A 20,298-nucleotide genomic window follows, 5' to 3' on the forward strand; every position below is an offset into this window, starting at 1 on the left:
AGAGTTCTCTCATCACATTTAGATATCGGATAAGTTTCTAAATCTATTCCACAGCTCCATCTGTTAAGTGGGTATTGGTGTAGGTTTATTGTCCTCAGCTTCATGAGCTGTAAACGATTTTAGAAATGACAGCTTCAGAAACAATAAAAGTTTGGATATCTGCCCATAAACATTCCCAAAATAAAGTCATACTTAAAAGACATTGTGGATTCAAGGTCCCTTTACTAAAACACACACACACACACACACACACACACACACACACACACACACACACTTTTCTCTATTATCTAGTTACAAGAAATACAGTGGATCCTTTTAACCACGTTATAGATTAATAAGACCTAGAGCAAACATCCTGTATAACTGAGAGTCAAAATTCTCAAGCTTTGCCACCTACAAAGGAACTCTCAAAGTACATATTCACATTTGAGAGATAAATCCAGATTGCTCTAACCAAGTTATTTTTTTTGTTAGCATAGATTTCTGAAAGAAATTTTATGATCATTTTGCAAAGACATAAAATATCAATTTTAGTATTAGAGAAAATACTTTGGTTGGTCAAATCGTTTCCCCATAGCCCTCTAGCTAAAACTTTCTCTACATTTTCATTGAATTGCTGTAGTCCCCTGAAGCCAATCTCACGAAGCTGTGTCAAGTAAACGGGGAATGTTGTTAGAAGAAGTTAGCATTTTGAGTTCCAGAGAAAACCGCCTTTAGCCAAGCCCAGGCAAAATCATCAGAAATGCTTGTCCTACATATCCAGCAATAGTCCCACCACACCTGTGGCCCTCGGGAGCCACTGGAGAAATGGTGCCTGTGTCTCCCACACTTCTCAGACCGTGTGCACGGAAGCAGAGGGCCGTCAGAGTCGAACACAGCCCACTCCTTTGATCCTTCTCTGAGGGGACTGATCACACCCTAGACCTGGGCTAAGGAAAAACATCCCATTGTCTGAGGCCAAAGGACACCATGTCATTTCATCGTGTGCCTGGGAAGGCGGCGGCTTGGAACAAGTAATCCTGATTCTAGAGATGTTGAGATGATCCCAGCTGCACTGTGACTTGTTTTCGGTTCCTAGGCAAATTGCCCGGTTTCCTCCGTTCCCAAATTTCCCCAACTGCAAAACTGAGATAATTCTTGTTACCTTTCTCTTGTGGTGTTCTGAAAAATAAATAGGGCAAATGTTTCTAAAGTGCTTAAGGACAACTGACTGAGGGCATATTTGCCTAGAGCTAGAGGTGGGGTTTTTTCTTTATTTTTGTTAATGTCGTTTTGCTTTTGGCCTGACTTTGGCATAAATGTAGAAAAATCTAAGTTAAATTAAATTTTAACCATTTATCTAAGGTTAATGGAGCAGTTACAGTATGTAAAGCACTGTGCTAGGCACATAGAGAGTACAGAGGGGGCACGTCCCCACCCTCAAGGGGCTCACGGCTCCCTCAGAAGGAGGTGTTACAGCCTAGAAGTTGAGTAACACAGGCGCAGCAGTCAGCCACCACCTACGAGCCAGAGACGCTGGAAAAATCACTCAGGTTCACCAAGCTCTGGTTTCCTCATGCAAATCATAATCACTAACATGTGAGTGTCTGCAGGGTGGCAGGAGGTGTTTACCTACTTAAAACACAGGACAGCCACCTGAGGTAGATACTCATCTCATCCCCTTATTTGTATCCATGTCTTATAGATAAGAATTCTGAAGCTTAGAGACATTACCTAACTTGTCCCAGGTCATATCCGGTTAGGAACCAAGATGCAAACGCAAGCTGTGTGCCCTCAAACATGGAGACTTTCCCACTAAACCACACTATCATCAAATGGGTGTAATACTCACTTCATGTAGACTTGTGAGGGTCAACTGAAATGGATGCACTAAAAAACCGTTAGCCAGTGTCTGACGTAATAAATGCAGACGTAGCCGTGGAAGAGGTTAGATACATACACAAATAACCAGAAGGCCAAGTCTATTTCATGGCAAAACTCCTTCTTCCAGACCAATCATCATACAGAAGGTTGTGGTAGGGAGCTGTGTAGGGGGAAGAATAGTCTATGAACTTTAACATTCCTGAACCCGCTTACGAATGAGCTACGCTATGAAGGAGGAACGCTTCACATATATGTACATTTCTGAAGGTCACTTAAAGCAAGGTTGAAGTACCTGTAGTGTCCTACAGTTACTGAACTCAGGCACATTTGTGAGAGCAATTTTTGCAGAAGCAACATAGAAATGCATCTGCTGCAATTATTCTTACCCCTTCCTTAAGCCCCACCCCACCGATTTCCTTTAGGAAGAAACCACAGCATGGAGTTTCTTTTCAGTCTTAAAATAAAAATTCCCCCAAAAGGGATCCCGCTTGTAAAACCTTTTAGAGTTGTTTGAAAAAGACAAGAAAAAGGCACACGGAGCCAAGTGCTTATAGTCTGGCCAAGTTACGAGCCTCTGAGAACAAGAGCTTGAGGGGAGAACTGTTAACCCGTTCTCTCGGGCAGAATGAGCTCTTTCCCTGCAGGTCTGCGCTGCCTGTAAAGCTGAGCGCGCCCTCGCCCTTGGAGTGAGAGGCTAGCCCGCAGGAGAACTGCAGGAATCTGCAACAAAAACGATGACAGTCTGAAATACGTCCCTGTGCCAACCTCCAAATTCGTCTGTCACCTCAGACCCTGAGTAGTTGACAGCAGCAGAATTTCAACTCCGATAGACCTGAATGGGTTTCTGGGCAAAGAAGCAGAGCTAACGAGGAAAGAGATTCAAAGAGTATTGGGCGTTTGTGAAACTTATTTCCTGACTGTGTGCAAAGACAGGATTCAGCTTCAATTTTCTGCCAAGGCTCTGGGTCCAGCCACCTACCTGAAGGTAAATTTTAATAAGTTTACTGTATTTGTTAACCTGATTTGCATGATCTGATAAAGAGATGTCTAATATTTTTGCCTAATACAAAGCCATTTTTTAACAACAAGAACAAAAGAACACTTTTGCATGATTTACAGAAAAGCTACTTACTAGGGAATTTTAACACTTGAATTCGTGTTTCCTTTTCTTCTCCAACATTAAATAGTAAGAACTAATAAATGATGTTTAGAAATGTAGAAATGTTGTTGGCCAGACTAGCATTCAGATCTTGGTGAAGTCTGAAATCCTGAAATGTGTTTTATAGAAATAGTTTACTAAATGTATTAAATAAATCAAAAGGAAAGTAGTTGTTACAAAAAAAAACACTTTCAAATCAAAGTAATTTGGGTGTTTTCCATGTTTAAATTATCTGAAGTTATTCAGTCACCACCACTGTCCCAGTCTGTACCTAACAGCAATGTAGAAATGGAACATTTTGCTTTTCCAAAAGGTAAGAAAATCCCTATAATACTATATTTTCCTTTGATTATTTTTTAGTTATTGTGATTATTTTTTCCTGACTCCCTTTTATAGTTTTCTGACTCACTGTCTCTTGTCACCTTCTATCATTTTTTAGGATACACACACACACACACACACACACACACACACACACATATACATAAAATTTCTAATTCCTAACGATGTCTAATTTAGCAAGGGAAAAAGGAGGGAGGGGAATCAAAGAGCTAAAAAATTATGATAACTCCTATATTGTAAGGTACCTTCATTTCTGGCTCTATCTTCTAAAATAAAACAATAATGCAAGTCACGCTCCCTCATTCCTCCTGGGTATTAGAGGTCACCCTGCAGGAGGAAACCATGTTTTCAACTGCAGATCAATGCTGTTGATACTATAACCAAGAGGTAGTGCAGAGAGAGTATCTCTTTTGAACTGCCTTTAATCTGCACAGAGGTTAAATATGTCACCTTGGCATTATATCTGAGCTCCCCTCTGGCCCAGGGCCTAAGTACACTGAATAGAAATGTTCACTTGGTCCAACTCAGCAGAAATCCTTTTTTTTTTTGATTCTCCCCTTTCTCATGGATACCAGTTTTTTTCAATTCACAGCTTATTCAGCTAAACGTTGATGGGTACATTAACTATGAATATTAAAAAAAAAAAAAGGACACCCCTCTCAGGAAACATTTAAGTTTATATTTCTATTCTTTTAACAAGATCCAGCAAGGCACAGCCGTCTGTTCAATCTGCTTATCATCCAATCAAACAATGCTGCTTTCCACATTTTGGAAAAGAATATGTACACGTTATTAATGAATCTTGCCTTTTTTCTTTCAGGGAATTTTTGTACAGCCATTTAGCAATTTGAGTACTGGGGTTTCCTTCCAGGTCCTTTGGTATTTAATCCCCAATAGGCTCTTATGCACAGTTTCACTTATCAACTAAGTAAAAATAATAAATAGGGAGGACGGAAATGAAATAAATAGTGATATATCTGGACAACTCCAAAACATTCTTCATTTCATTTCCTCTTGACAGCTTCTTATTTTTATTCAGTTGATATGTAACGGTACACAAGCATTGCTATTTCAGCTAAGTTTAGCACAAGGTCCAGAACGTGTTGGGAATCTTTTTCCACCAAGAACATAAGCGACTGTTTTTCAGACTTCAGATGCCCTTTTCCCTCACATATCATTCTGGAACACCCTTCAGTGAAGGAGAAGGGGGGCCCATAAATCCAGGAGAACTTCCCCAGTAGGTCTGGCTACCCAAGAGATGCCCAATTAGGCCAGGGTCTGGTTCAAACAGGGCCCACAGAGCATCTTCCCCCAAAGGCTGGGCTTGCACAGGTAGTACCACCTGAGGCTAGCCTGATTTTTATCTTGGGCATCGAAAGATGATCAGAGGGCTTCCCTGGTGGCGCAGTGGTTGAGAGTCCACCTGCCGATGCAGGGGACACGGGTTCGTGCCCCGGTCCGGGAAGATCCCACATGCTGTGGAGCGGCTGGGCCTGTGAGCCATGGCCGCTGAGCCTGCGCGTCCAGAGCCTGTGCTCCGCAACGGGAGAGGCCACAGCGGTGAGAGGCCCGCGTACCGTAAAATTAATTAATTAAAAACATGATCAGAAGTGTGGGAAACAGAGTGTGTGGTCTTGACTGATTGTAGGGAGATGGTGTAATAAAGTGAATAAGATCATGGGCTCTAGAAACTTACAGATCTGGTTTATATCTGGGCTTTCCCAGGGTCTGTGACTTTGCACAAATGACACTTTGAACCTCCGTGCCCTCATTTGCCAAAATGGGGATCATAAAATTAGTTACTACCTTAGAGATTTGTTGTGATAAACGAGGAAAACAGCTATGTCTGGTACGTTTGAATCAATCTATCGATCGTAGCTGATATTAAAGCACTAGTCTACCTACATGTCCCGAATGGAACTCTGTAGAAAGGGAATTTACTCTAAGATTTCCCTCAGGGTTTCTTCCTTGTACTTACACATTTTGCTGTATAATAAAATGTCAATGCCAGGTCTATGCCTCAGAGTCAGCCCGACAGAGCAGATAGAGCGTGGGTTTCAGCGTCTAACACGCCTCAGTTTGAATCCTGGCTCTGCCTCTTACAGGCTATGCGAGCTTAGGCAGTCACTTCACACCTCCAGGACTCAGTTTACCCATCTATTAAGCAAATAGTGATAATAATACCCACAATGGGGTCATTGTAGGAATTAAATAAGATGCTTTTTAAATGTCAGGTATAGCACCTGGCAGAGTACTAGACACACAGTGAGGAAGTGTTTGATTACACACTTGGAATATTTTTTCTACACACAGTGAGGAAGTGTTTGATTACACAGTTGGAATAATTTTTCTGGCAGCAATAGTGGGGGTCAAAAAGGAAATATTCGTTGAATTGTCTTTTTTTTATCTAAAGAAATGGAAAAATAAATCTGACACTACCGTATGCCCTTGAGAGGGCCTCAGCCTGAAGTATTTATTACTGAGTCCTTACTGCTTCATCCATTAGTTGCTTCTTAATGGCCAAGTCAAACGAAACCAGAGTGAGTTTTCTGTTTCAGATTGCCATTAAGAGGAATGAAGCGAAATGCTGCTTTGCACTCAACTGTTTCATTGGCCTACCTGGAGGGGGGGAAAGGCCCGAACATTTCTCCTTTCTTATCTTTTCTAAAGGCAGGAATAGGGGGTTTGACTTGCTCTAGGGGGTATCTTTTTCCTCTCTAACTGAAATTCAAACAAAAGCGTTTGTTTTTTGTTTTTCTGTTTTTGTAAACCTCTCCTCTATGTTCCTAGAATTGAAATGTCAGCTGCTTTTTCTGTAGCAGGAGCAGCCTGTCGTCATAGCAATGAAAGGGGATAGAGAGGCTCGAGTTTCACAGCCCTCTCTGTGAAATAACTCTTAGTCGGCTTTAAAAATCCTTGAGAAATGAAGTCCCCCATCCTGGCTTGTTTCCTTCCTATTATGCAACCGACTTATGTACGCCAAACATTTCCTTTAAAGAGTCAGTGAATAGGTGTTAAGAAAATGAACAAGAAAGCTACGACACGGTGCCCAGCTTACTGTCGAGTGCAGGGAAAAGCAACCGGGAAGGCAAAGGAGGAGAAAGAGACAGGACCTCACTTTGTAGGACAGGCTGGGCCCTACACTAAAGCCATTTCCCGAGTCCCCACTACCGCCTCCCACCTTCACGATGTGCTTATCCAGGCGATTATCAATCAAGGGGACTCAGGGGCAGGCTGCCTGGACTGGAATCCTGGCACTTACATTACACTCTCTAGTTTTTTATCTTATCCACTCTTGGCCTCATCTTCTCATATGTAAAAGAGAGATAATAATGGTCATAAAATTGTCATGGGAATTGAATGAGATACTCTATGTAAGGCTCTTATTACAGGATCTGACCAGTGGTAAAGGTTGGCCGTGAAGTTCACCAAACCTCAGTTTCCTCTACTTCTTCAATGGGAGTAACAGCTAATTCATAAGACTGTTGTAGGATTAACTGAAACAATGGATGGAAGTGCTCAAGAAGCAGTCGTTCTTTTAATACTTTTCTCACTTGGTCTAACTCTGATAAGAATGGCTTTTTTGAACTTGGAATCTCCCAGTGAGGAAACTGCAATGAAAGCAGGCCTCAGAATTATCCTTGTATAAACAGGAACCATTGAATTTCTTAAAAGGATAAAAGGGAATAATTAAGGATTTTTACATTTATAAGGAGTAAAAGAGATTCTTCTCATCTTGATTAACACTAGGGCAAAATGTATCAAAACGTCTTATCTTTCATTAAAATACTTTTTGTTAAAATTTCTGTTTTAGTTTCTCCAGTGTTTTCCAGGTCATGAAATAAGTAATATTTTTATCTTATGTCTCAAACAACTAATGTACTCAGTTCTATTCTGTGTGAAATGCCAGGGATGCTACAGGAACAGAGAATGGCTGTGCTTTTGTGGCACTTACTATGTAGTTAGGGAGACAGTTGTTAATCAAAGTATCTCATTAATAAAAACTGCGTTCGTGAAAAAGAATATGTGTGTGTGTGTGTGTATAACTGAGTCACTTTGCTGTCCAGCAGAAATTAACACAAGATTGTAAATCAACTTACTTTGATAAATTTTTTTTAAAAAGTACATTTGCCCAAACATAAGGTGACCTCAAATACAAAGTCACCTTCATTTTTCTAATAAAAAGATCCTCAGGCAAAACCTTTGGCCAACCTAAATGCACACACAGATGGATAATATTGTAAGGTATGCTGAGGACACTTACTCTATTGTTACAAATACATTATTTTAAATCTCGTTTCATTTAAAATATTTTATACTTATAAAAATGACTTTTTGATTCTCATATTTCATGAACTGATATGCCTCTTTAACAACGCTGTCTGTGTTCACTGGAGCCACTCTGTAACTGTCTAATAGAGAGTAGCGCATCATCAATCCTCTGCGAGTTGTTTATAACTCGCTTCTCAGAAATCTGCTAGCGCTGCAAATTTGAGCCCCAAGCATAGATTCTCATTCCATGGTGATGATCTCTACATATTAATTACCTCCTATATGGCTTTTTCCAGTACTCTTTAAAGGGCTTATTGAAAACCGCTTGAGTCTCTAAAGTGTGGTTTTCTAAAACTGTGTAATTCCAACAGTTGCAAAAATGAAGTCATACCTCAAGAATAACTGCTAAATCTGCTTTAAATATCTTTATCTCCTTTTTCATCGTCCGGGTGACCTTCCTAAGAACAAAAATAAGCATTGCTTGAGATCATTTCAGGCTGTTTGCCTGAAATGGTACTTTGTTGTTCAAAATGAAGTAATTGAGACAATATCCTTTTATGCGAGAGACCTCAGAAGTGCTAAAATATAGGGCACATCCCTTTTGTTATAGCATGATTTTGGGGGGCGAAAAAGTTCGCATTATACTGAGCGTGTATTGTATAATTATATGCTGAAATAAGTGTTAAGAAGGAAAAGCACCTTTCTTCTAAGAAAGCACGTAAGGATCCCGACTTCCGCTCAAGGTCAGGGATGGCTTTCCTTGATCGGAAGGCTAAATAGAGGTTAGCCCTGTGGGAGGTGTGCGTGCTGGGCAGTGGCAGCTGGAGCAAGTGGACGCTGACAAGAGAAGTCTGAGCGTGCAAAGATCCTGTGGCAGGAGGGACCGTAGACTGAGGAACAGAGAGAAGGCCAGATCCTCTGAGAGGAAGGGGTAGAGCAGTGGGAGATGTGAAGCCCTAAAAGTATTTGTCCTCTGCTTGATTCATGTTTAATGTTGAATTCTGGTTAGACTCAAAGTTCCGACGGGCATGAACCGTATCTACCCCTAGCCTAGACTCACATAGTGGTAGGTTCAGTTAGGCAGGATGACAGACAGTTGCAGTCAGAGCCCTAGAAAAGTCTGCATCTTTGAGTCTGAGTGTACCATATACACTGGCAGGACTGGGACACTTCGATGTCAAATGGCCACTCAGCAGAGAACTCAAAATAGAAAGCCATCTTTCTTAAATCTTCAGATTCATTTAACGCCAAGCTATAGAGCTCTCCCAAGAGACTCAGTCATACTTTAAAAGCCCTAAAGCAACAGTGTTAAGTCTGGATCAGGTAACAACATGTATACGTTAGCCAAAATATGCCTAAGGGGTTTGCTCTCTGATAATGGAGCCTTTGGCCGTCATGTAAAGTCAGGGTGAAGGAGAATGTTCTGTCTGAGTCTGATTATGAGGCAAAATGATAATAATCATTTTGTTTACTACATTTCCCTGAAGGGAACTTTTTCCATAGTTATAATAATTGCTAAAAATAGTAGCCTACAGTCTTCCCCTGATATAAACAAACTGAACAAAAGATACCTGGCCTTATTTGGAAATGTAGAGGTACATACTCCAGGAAACAAGATGCCAGTCATAAGAAGAAAAGTAAAGTCACAGGGAAAACAGACAGGGCAAACCTCTCCTTTTTCTGCACACATGTACGTCGTTCTCAGTTCTTCTGACCTTAGACAAGGTAAGACAAACAGATCACGTAGTCGTCGTCTGCCTTGAAAACCAAAAATGCCGAAGGAAGTTTCCTTGGTCTCCAAGAGAAGGAGGGGGACTTATACGTTTGGCTGAGGCTGCCAAGGAAGGAGCCAACAATGGGGGGTGGCAGAGCAAGAGGGAGGGTTAGGGAAAATACTGGCTGCCTGAGGAGCTCCAGGCAGCATGAAGGAAATTCAGTTAAAAAAACTACCAGCACTAAACTTTCCAAGGAGTCATTGACATAGCCAATACAAGAGATGGAAAAGAGTAGACTCCAAGCCTGTTCCTGCCTTTAAAAGTATGGATGGCCACGTTTCCACTCTGGTTCAGTGGTCAGACAGCTTGTTAATGCTTAGGAGGAAAAGAAAGAGCAAGGAGATAAGAAGAGAAAAGAGACCTAGCGAGACAAGGAGTGCCCAGTGGAGATAGATGGTTAGATTAAGTAGATTTACGTGGCAAGGCAACAAGCAGAACTTCAAAAATAAAATTCACCATTTTAAATGTGAATTTCAATTAACGTTCTTTTTAAAAACTGTAACAACTGAAAAGAAATCAAATACAAACGCCTTCTCTGACATAACTGCATTCCAATGTAAACTTCTAGAAAATATTATGGAAACTGAAATGGAACCAATACAACTAAGGACTCAAAATGAACCACAGTACCCCAAAATATATTCTGGTTGTTTGTGTAAGTTCATTCCTAAATCTAGATGGACAATGATGTTCCAGAATGTTCCAAAGTTTAGGTGCCCTCCGCTTCTCTAGGAGATAGAAGTTTCAGGACGCCAAGAGACAGAGAGACCAAGAGTCAGAGGGTTTCATTCGGAGGAATGCCCTATGTTTCCTACCAAATGCCAAGAAATCTTTAGCTATCACTTGCACTGCTTTGCACCCTCAACCTGAAGGACCACGCAGTCAGTCTTGGAGGCCAGAGTTGACATCGTTCCATCAAAGGTCGGGGCCTTTCAGACCAATCTCTACAGGCTTGGCTGGCTACCTTTCCAGCTAGAGGAAAGAATATTCAGGCCCTTTTCTCTGTTTTTTCCAGGGACAGAACTCATAGACCTGCTGAGAAATCTAATTACAACCTCCTTTCATGGTGAAATCCAGTTACAGCCTCTCCCATGGTGAAAGCCAATCCTTTTGATACAAAAGGAAACTAAACAAAGGGGTTTCAGACACGGGGGGGATGTGTCTGTGTTCTGCCTTCTCTCTTAGGCAACTATGCAGAAAGGTTGCAGTGACCTTGACCGGCCTTACTTAGGAATGACGGTCATACGATTACTACCCCCATTCCCATAAGAAGAAAAAATATGTTCATATCTGATGCCAGGAGTTTCTGGAGATTTCCTCCAGGATCCATTAGCTGAGCAAAGCAAAATCCTCCACAGACACATTTTTGATTCAGCAAGATGACTTCTCTTTTTGAGTTTGGAATGTCATGTCAAACGAGAAAAGAAAGTAGTGAGTTATTTGTCAGTATCCTCCTATAATCTTTTCCTGACGTCTTTCACGCCCTGTGCCACCCATTCCCTTAAGGATAAGGAGAAACTGCAGTGCTTAAAGAAGGGTCACCCCAAATTCCTCAAACTTAATTGAGATAAATGGAGATAGTTCTCAAAATAGTCATTTGTGGAAATACATATTTTACAAATACCTGGCAAAACTCTATAATTGTTGAAACAATAAAACTACCTACCATATTCTAATCAGATCTCTATCACTACAACATAATCACTGTAGTCCACTGAATATGTGTAAGACCTGGATTTGCAGCTTATCCCCGAAAAGGGGCAAAATTTTTAGGAGCATCCAATCAACTCGTAAGTTTTTAACTAAATATGAGTGGAATATGAACAGGTAAGTGCTTTTGTTCTGTTTTAATAGGATAAAGTTTACCATAGGTTCAATAATACTGATATGCCCATAGAGTTAATAAAAAGTAAATAAACAAGGATAAGAATCCACCATTCATAGTTACCCTCAAAGAGCACCAAAAGTAATGCACTTTTACCATACTTGATTCAACTTGAGTTACCTAATCATCTGTATAATATGATAGAGACCTAGTGGGAAGGTGGCCTGAAATCTACAAAAGTCAGAAGAATTGATCTTGATTATGGGTCAAAGAAAACTTGTAGCTGGTTTCCAGACACCATGATTGGTCAGATCTTCATGCTGTCTTAGCACAATGGAATCATTTTTAACTCTCAAGCCATTTGTTCAGTGGATTTCCCAACCTTTTATTGGGGACCAAGCAACTTTGAGCTAACTCTAAATCTACACAGCATTCTGTTGGAATTCAGAAGAAACAAAACACAAATGCTGAACCCCAAGGGTCTTCTTTCCTTCTCCTTTTCTTCCCTGCTCCCCAATTCCTGCTGCTCCCCAACAGCAGGCTTTGAGGACCTCACACACGGGGTATAGATGAAGCTCTTTCTAGGAAAACTTCTCAGTAATTTCCTAAAATATAGGTAGAGGAAACTACTGGAAGCTTTTGTTTTAAACTGGGAGCTTCAAGATTTTGGCATAGACCTCGGCATTCCCAGTGACCTTGCATTCAGTAGCTTCTTGGATAGGCAAGGGGGAGGGAGGGGTGGGAAGTGACAGCACCAGGTCACCGATAAAAACAACTGATTGATGTCTTCTTGCGGTAGGAAAACAATTTAAAGTGACTGATTTCAAAAGCATATAAATGTTTTCTTACAATTTGAAAAATACTCTGGGTAGGAATGTTGGAGGTTACTATAGCCTGAGATCTGACTAACTTCTTTTCTTTTCCAAAAGATGGCACACAAAAATTCCAGCCCACGCTTACTCTACATTTGGTTCTTTGTTGTTTTATTGTTCTTAAATCCTGTGTTTAGATGGTGGCCACAGTAAGGTCTGAGGCTGTGGTCATGGCTGGAGGTGGCTGACTCACCTCATGCTTCCCAGCATCTTGTTAACAGGGTTAATATCTGTAGACATCCATAGCCCAGCCAGTTACTGGATGTGCTATGTACATTTTAGTGCCGTGAAACCCCAAATAGTCATTATCCAAAAAGAATTAACAACAGACTCCCTTGTGCAGCATTATTCATGCAGAATACAGTTTTGTTTTAATGTGGCTAATTAGACTACTCTCTTTCTCTCTCTCTCTCTCTCTCTCTCTTTTTTTTTTTTTTTGGCTGCACCATGCAGCATGGGGGGATCTTAGCTCCCTGACCAGGGAAGGAACCTGTGCCTCCGGCAGTGGAAGCGTGAAGTCCTAACCACTGGACTGCCAGGGAAGTCCTAATTAGACTACCCTTGATTAGGCAAATTTCTACACATTCTGGGACTAACAAGCCCAAACCAGTATATTTAGGACAATGTTTAAAATGTTCAGTCGGACTAAGCTAATGAATTGGGTTTCCTTTGGTGTGGGAAAGGACTATAATGGAAGGGAAAAGAACAGAGAGACTGATTTACTTCCCAAGTCTCCAGAGCAATCCTGGCACCATAACATTCAAGCAATTACATGAAAAGAGAAATAGGAGGGTAAAGTGAAAATGCCAAGTTCCAACACAAAACACTCCCAGAGCTAGATGCCCATATTTCTTTCTAATACTCTTCGATTCCAGAACACCTTTAAATCCTGGGTGAAATCAAGTTTATTGAGTGCTAGTCACGTGTTAATACCTTGTAACTTTTGATTCTCTCCAAAGGTGAGGACTGCTATGCTCCATTTAAAAAGAAATATGTGCACCTGCTAAGGCAATGTAAGGGAGGAAAAACTTTTTCCTCTACCCTCTTAAATTCAGTAATTGGGGCCTGCAAATTAAATGGATAAAATACAGATTAATAGGAGAAAAACATTTATTTATATGCATAGAGAGGCCAACAAAAGTAGCTGGCTCCTTAAACTGTTAAAGGCTTACAAACCTAACTTGGTAGGAGAAAGGGAAGGGAGAGAAACAGCTTCTGTGGCAAGAACAAAAGGATTTTTTAGGAAAGACAAATGGGTTTTTAGAACAAACTGGAGATACGAGACTTTATGATATTTGTCATAAAGGTATAAGTGGTTTTTCTGTCTTTTTCAAGGTGATAAAACTGCCCTGGAGAGGAAACTGGTAGATTTACCCTTGTTCTCTCTACTGGGAATAGAGCCACCCTGAAGAGGGAATTTATGGTAGTTCTCATTTCTCAGAAGTTTCTGCTTTTAGTCAGACAAGGGATGCTCTGAGAAGGCTTCGCTGTTGAATCTCAAATGTCTTCATCGTCAAATAATCTTTATACAAACCCATAGCAACTATAGAAAGACTTGAAACAGGGCATCACTGGGGAGCAGGGCACAGCTTTGCTGGCAGGGGGTCTGAATTATATTCAAACCCATGAATCCTAAATTTGGATCAAGTACTGTGGGTCAAGGTCTAGCAAGGAAATGACAGATCCCGGCAGGAAAACTGAATTTGGGGATTTGAGGAGAGTGGAATTAAGGGACGATTGACCGAAGAATGGGCAGGGCATAGAGAAGTCTCAAGGTGTTGTAGGAATAGACTAGTGAAAGCTAAGCTTGTACGAGCCAGGGACACTGAGAGGGGCTGTGACCTTCCGGAGAGGGACAGAGGCACAGAGACGGCGCTGAGAAAATACACACCCTGGTTTTACTCTCCTCCTTCCCTCAAATCTCTCCTGCCAGGGCACCCCATTGGCTGAACCCAACAGAAACCATTGTGCAAGAGAACCTGATGCTACAGTTCACACGGGCCCTGCGACAGCTCAGGGCGGAGAAGGCAGGAGAGTGGGTGTGGAGTGGACTGGGGGCAGCAAGTGGAAGGTATCTGGATATTCAGAGAAAAATAATCTCTTCCCAATGCGGGAAAGGCAGAATGTACAGCTGTAGACAAGCCGTGTCTTCTCCTTGCTTGAATAAATCTTCCAGGGCTTCCCCTCTGAGGGCATAAATAAGCCTAGGTTTTCAGCCTATTTTCAAAGAACTCCTCAAACCTCAGCCACTAAATCTGCTGGGGTTTATTGTATCTGCTTCTTTCACAGAAGGCAGGTAATGAGTAACGTTGTACCACTGGGCAAGCAGTCTTTCCCCTATTCAGTGTGTTGGCTCTCAATAAGGCACCCGAGAAGTATGATTAATCCTGAAGGCACTTCTGCTTGAAGTGAACGCTTTCATTAGCGGTTCGCACAAAAACTACTCATCAAAGCCCACCGCTGTTCCCCAGCGGGTCCCAACGCCATGAGAATGAGGCTACTTGGAACTGTTCTTAGGTATGATTTGCTGTTTTTCTTAATCCCGGAAGAGAATTACCCCAGTAAGTAATTCTTGGTACTTTCACAGAGCTGAAACACTTGAAATTCTTCTCCCAACCAGCTGAACTTAACGACCGACTTACTATATTAACTAAAGAAGAGAGACAATTTCCATTGAATCCAAAGACATTTTATATGCTGGTGGAGTTTGACTAATAAGGGAAATTCAAATAAGAGTAGTCAGAGGAGAAAGCTAAGAACCTGGCATTCAGAGAAAAGAAACTTTGAGAAGGTTGAGAATAAAATAACTTAGTGGGTAGAGAGAAGAGCTAAATGCAGAAAAAGAATAGGATTCATGTAACTGATCATTTTAGGGGCTAGGGAGGTTTCAAAAGGTGAACTGTCATGCTGTTAGGACTATGAAGCAAATCATTCAGATGTTACTAAGTCCTGCAACATGACAAATGCCACAGGCATTCAGGTGAGCATTACTTGTGAAGCAGAGGTTTACACAATGTGTGGGACCTTCTTTTTCATTTTTTTTTTAATTTTTAAAATATTTATTGATTGCTTGATATTTCAGTGCACCGGGTCTTAGTTGCAGCATGAGGGATCTTCGTTGCAGCATGTGGGATCTTTAGTTGCGGCATGCAGACTCCTAGTTGTGGCATGCATGCGGGATCTAGTTCCCTGACCAGGTATTGAACCCAGGCCCCCTGCGTTGGGAGCGTGGAGTCTTAGCCACTGAACCATCAGGGAAGTCCTGGGACTTCTTTTTAAAAAAAAATAAAAACATAAAAATAAAATAAGAACCTCATTTTAGAACATGCATGCATGGGCTTCCCTGGTGGCACAGTGGTTAAAAATCCGCCTGCTAATGCAGGGGACACGGATCCAAGCCCTGGTCCGGGAGGATCCCACATGCCGCAGAGCAAATAAGCCCGTGCACCACAGCTACTGAGCCTGTGCTCAAGAGCCCATGAGCCACAGCTACTGAGCCTGTGAGCCACAACTACTGAAGCCCGTGTGCCTAGAGCCCGTGCTCCACAACAAGAGAAGCCATCGCAATAAGAAGCCTGTGCACCACAACGAAGAGTAGCCCCCGCTCTCTGCAACTAGAGAAATCCCGTGCGCAGCAATGAAGACCAACGCAGCCAAAAATAAATAAATATTTTTAAAATGCATGCATAGTTACAGTAACAGATTCCAATATAAATCTTTCAAAATCTGACAGATCTAGAAGATAGAAATTCAGCTGGGACATAGAGGATCTGAGTATTAAAATCAACCAGCTCAATTTAATAGATGTGTATAGAACTTCAAAACATACAAATACAGAACATGTTTTTTTTACCTTATGCCAATAAAACATTTGTATGTTTATATATATTCCAATATCATGTATATCTCTATATCATATATATACATATATATGTATATATAACATGTACTTGGCCACAAATAAAACTTGACAAATTCAAAAAAGTGAAAAAAATTAAAAGATCAAAATGAGGCCTAGGGATTTGTAAGGAGCCTGTAAAAGAGAGGAGCCCTGAAACTTAAGCTTCTTAGCTTTGTGGCACATCCACCTCTGGCCATACTCAAAAGTCTATACCCCAAAGAATATGCAAAAAAGCAGGGAGGAATAAATAGTTGTAAATATGAGAAAGCCCCGCATTCACAGAGAAAGAGGAACTTAAAGGACAGATAACAGAGTATGATTTGAGCAAAGACAATTAAATGTGGCCAAAGTCATCCCTCCCCTACACCCCAGGGCAGGGAGAGGTGGCGACTTTCTGAAGGACTGGCAAATGCCTAAGGAGAGAGGCAGAGCTCTGCCTCCAGGGGGCCATCCCGAATGAAGCTGTGAAATGAGACCCAGTGAGATTAGTGAGTGGTGGATGACACAGTAAGATGAGGAACTCTGAAAGGAATGATGAAGAGGTGTGGGAACAAGGCTACCGCACAGTCTTGCCTAAGATAAGCCTGTGGGGATCCTCTAAATATAGTTAAAGGGATCCCTCAATTACACATTGTAGAACAGGCAGAACATACTAATTTCTCCTGAGCTAGAAAGAGAGAGATCTTTGAGAATGTCAAGGCCACCCCTTTGGAAATTCCTTTGGCTTCCATGCTCCTCACTCAAGACTGGGCATAGTGGCACAGGGAGATGTGCAGCAAGCTCTCATTGGATGGATGGATACTCTACGAAGTGGAGGGGAGGTGACAGGTGGGAATACATGGGTGATGCACTTACCATAGTACCTGGTGCATAGTAAAATCTCAAAAAATATAAGCCATGGCATTAGCTACTATATTAAACAGTCAACGATAAGAACCTACTTTTTCAATAAAATAATACTTTGATGAACATAAGTTATTCTATTTCTAATGAATATTTCACTCAAGACATTTAATGTTCAGTCCAATTCTTCATTGCTGCTTACAAATTGTGACTTTAAACAACAATTATTACACAATTTCTCAAGATTTTGTGCGTTAGGAGTTTGGGCAGGTCACTCAGAGGTACTGAGCTGGCAGGTGAGCCACTCCGGAGGGTCCAAGGTAGCTCCGCTCACATACACTGTGCCTTTGCAAGGACACATGGATAGCTGGGATCAGCAGGGACCATGAACAGTGTCTTCTGTGGTGTGACAGTCTCTTACAAACTGGCTTGGAACTCCCAAAACAAGTACTCTGAGAGATTAAGGTCAAAAGTCCAAGGCCTCTTATGAGCTAACCTCCAAAGTCCCAGAACATCAATTCCGCCTCAATCGTTCGGTCAGATAAGTCACTAAGGCCAGTCTGGATTCAAGGGGTGGAGAATTCAACTTCACCTCTCAATGGGAGGAACAGCAAAGAATTGATAGGCATCTTTACTTTACCATACTGTTTATACATATTAAATGAAAAATGTTAGAAACTGTGTCAAGACAGCTATTCGCATGAGTTAGAAGAGAATTGACATTCGTGGGCGTTTAGTTCTTAATGGAAGACCTATTTCTGCCACGTCAAACGTTTCATCTGGATAATCGTTTTGATGGTATATGGGCCAGCCAGTAGAAGAACTGCAGGCATTTGAAATTCTAAATCCTGGGCTTCCCTAGAAAGGCCATACCTAAAAAATGGAGTCTAGCAGTCATCTTTTAAAATTCCAGATGAGGTTCTCCTAAAAGTTTGGTAACGAGACACTTTGTTCCTAAGAGAAGGAAAAGGCTCTCCTTGAATTTCCCCAACATCTCTCATTTTTAACCTCTCTAGACCCATGAGAAGAAACAATGGGACAAAGGTAAGAAAAAAATAACTTAAAAACTGTAAGTAAAAGGATGAATTAATAATCTGTGGATTATTACTTATTAGGGTTATTAAGCCATTTTTTGCCTTATCAATGTTTCAAAGAAATAATATCTTTCATTTCATATTGACAGTTAATAAAATTATCACATGACTATCTGATCACCTTTGAGTCTCAAAACAACCCTAGAAGATAAGTAGGAAAGCTACTATTATTTTTCCTGTTTTGTAGATGAAGAAACCAGTGACTTGACTGAAGTCTCTCTGCTGGTAAAAAGTAGTTCAAGTCTGGACTTAGATCTTCCAATTTCATACCACGTATTCTTTCAGCTATACTGCTGCCTTTGAATCAGCTCACACATTTAGGCAAAATAATATTCATCTAATTTCACATCATCACTGCATATTTACATCTTCAAGAATAATAACTCTATTCAAAAATTTGTCTCACTTCTGCATTTTTCATATAGAGTTTCACTTGCTCTTTCTGCAAAAATCTGCATCTTGTAGAGAGCGCACGCAAATTCAAATGTCTCAAAATATATGACGTTTTACTTATCCAAGAATAAATGGTATTCATCATACTTAGCAAGAACACCATGGGTTTCATTTTCGAAGTATTTTGCAAGCATCAGCTAATTAAGACTCCTGTAGTCTTCAGTTTGACAGTTGTTTTCAAAAGTCTCTTGTTTCCCAGGAAAGTTCTCCACTCTGTCTTATTCATACAAATCAGCGCATTTGTTCGGTTCTTAAAATAAGAAGCTAAAGGCTGTGAAATTATTTTTGATCAGTGTGTGACAAATACAATGAGCTCAGTGAGATAAAAATGCCCAGTGACTGGTCTGCAGGACAAATTGGAACACAGCAGAAGAACTCAAGGTCTTCTACATTCTAAACAGATACTGGATTGTTCCACAAGGTCCTATCTTTAAAACTACAACATAGGCATCTGCTTTACAATTAAAACTTGAAGTGGTTTCCTACTTGGATCATTCTGCATTTTTGTTTGTTTGCTTGTTTTAACATCTTTATTGGAGTATAATTGCTTTACAGTGTTACTTTCTGCTGTATAACAAAGTGAATCAGCTATATGTATACATATATCCCCATATCTCCTCCCTCTTGCGTCTCCCTCCCACTCTCCCTATCCCACCCCTCTAGGTGGTCACAAAGCACCGAGCTGATCTCCCTGTGCTATGTAGCTGCTTCCCAATAGCTATCTATTTTATATTTGGTATTGTATATATATGTCAATGCTACTATCTCACTTCGTCCCAGCTTACCCTTCTGCCTCCCTGTGTCTTCAAGTCCATTCTCTACGTCTGAGTCTTTATTCCTGTCCTGCCCCTAGGTTCATCAAACATCTTTTTTTTTTAGATTCCATATATATGTGTTAGCATATGGTATTTGTTTTTCTCTTTCTGACTTACTTCACTCTGTATGACAGACTCTAGGTCCATTCACCTCACTACAAATAACTCAATTTTGTTTCTCTTTATGGCTGAGTAATATTCCACTGTATATATGTGCCACATCCTCTTCATCCATTCATCTGTCGACGGACACCTAGGTTGCTTCCATGTCCTGGCTATTGTAAATAGTGCTGCAATGAACATTGTGTACATGTCTCTTTTTGAATTTTGGTTTTCTCAGGGTATATGCCCAGTAGTGGGATTGCTGGGTCATATGGTAGTTGTAATTTTAGTTTTTTAAGGAACCTCCATACTGTTCTCCATAGTGGCGGTATCAATTTACATTCCTACTAACAGTGCAAGAGGATTCTCTTTTCTCCACACCCTCTCCAGCTTTTATTGTTTGTAGATATTTTGATGATGGCCATTCTGACTGGTGTGAGGTGATACCTCATTGTACTTTTGATTTGCATTTCTTTAATGATTAGTGATGCTGAGCATCCTTTCATGTGTTTGTTGGCAATCTGTATATCGTCTTTCAGGAAATGTCTATTTAGGTCTTCTGGCCATTTTTGGATTGGGTTGTCTGTTTTTTTGATATTGAGCTGCACGAGCTGCTTGTATATTTTGGAGTCCGTTGCTTCATTTGCAAATATTTTCTCCCATTGTGAGGGTTGTCTTTTTGTCTTGTTTATAGTTTCCTTTGCTGTGCAAAAGCTTTTAAATTTCATTAGGTCCCATCTGTTTCTTTTTCTTTTTATTTCCATTTCTCTAGGAGGTGGGTCAAAAAGGACCTTGCTGTGATTTTTTTCAAAGAGTGTTCTTCCTATGTTTTCCTCTAGAGTTTTATAGTGTCTGGCCTTACATTTAGGTCTTTAATCCATTGAGTTTATTTTTGTGTATGGTGTTAGGGAGTGTTCTAATTTCATTCTTCTACATGTAGCTGTCCAGTTTTCCCAGCACCACTTATTGAAGAGGCTGT

At 40.8% G+C, this 20,298-nt stretch overlaps 1 protein-coding gene across 2 annotated transcripts in view; it reads left to right on the top strand.

Annotated features, from left to right (window-relative positions):
• The first annotated feature begins 2,302 nt into the window (after positions 1–2,302).
• The window catches only part of SPARCL1 (SPARC like 1), a 53,460-nt gene continuing 35,464 nt past the window's right edge, over positions 2,303–20,298 (top strand). The window contains exon 1 of one of the 2 annotated variants that reach the window (XM_032633529.1): positions 2,303–2,851. The gene's annotated coding sequence lies outside the window, so the exon portion shown is untranslated. Of the gene's footprint in view, positions 2,852–14,609; positions 14,629–20,298 lie in introns of those variants that run through there. The other variant, XM_032633528.1, reaches the window with a different exon arrangement.

The sequence above is a fragment of the Phocoena sinus genome, chromosome 5 (genome assembly GCF_008692025.1).
Source record: "Phocoena sinus isolate mPhoSin1 chromosome 5, mPhoSin1.pri, whole genome shotgun sequence".
Taxonomy (NCBI): domain Eukaryota; kingdom Metazoa; phylum Chordata; class Mammalia; order Artiodactyla; family Phocoenidae; genus Phocoena; species Phocoena sinus.